Here is a 471-nt window from a genome sequence, read left to right on the forward strand (position 1 = left end):
ACTTTTCAATGATCATCAATTAGGATCTCCAAGAGGAATAAATGCATAGTTCCTCTCCATTTGCTCTCCATAGTAGTGCTTCAATCTTTGACCATTAACTCTGAAAATATTCCCTGTCTTGTCCTTCAAATCTACTGCTCCAAAAGAGAAAACCTCATGAATTGTATAAGGACCCGTCCATCTTGATTTCAACTTTCCTGGAAAGAGTTTGAGTCGTGAATTGAAGAGTAAAACTTGTTGTCCTGGAGCAAACTCTCGCCTGAGAATTTGTTTGTCATGCCACTTCTTCGTCTTTTCTTTATAGATCTTTGCATTTTCATATGCATCATTCCGGAACTCTTCCATCTCATTCAATTGAAAAAGTCGCTTTTCACCTGCTGCCTTCAAATCAAAATTAAACTTTTTTACAGCCCAATAAGCTCTATGTTCCAACTCTACAGGAAGATGACATGCCTTTCCAAACACTAATCA

The sequence above is a fragment of the Carya illinoinensis genome, chromosome 3 (genome assembly GCF_018687715.1).
Source record: "Carya illinoinensis cultivar Pawnee chromosome 3, C.illinoinensisPawnee_v1, whole genome shotgun sequence".
NCBI lineage: Eukaryota > Viridiplantae > Streptophyta > Magnoliopsida > Fagales > Juglandaceae > Carya > Carya illinoinensis.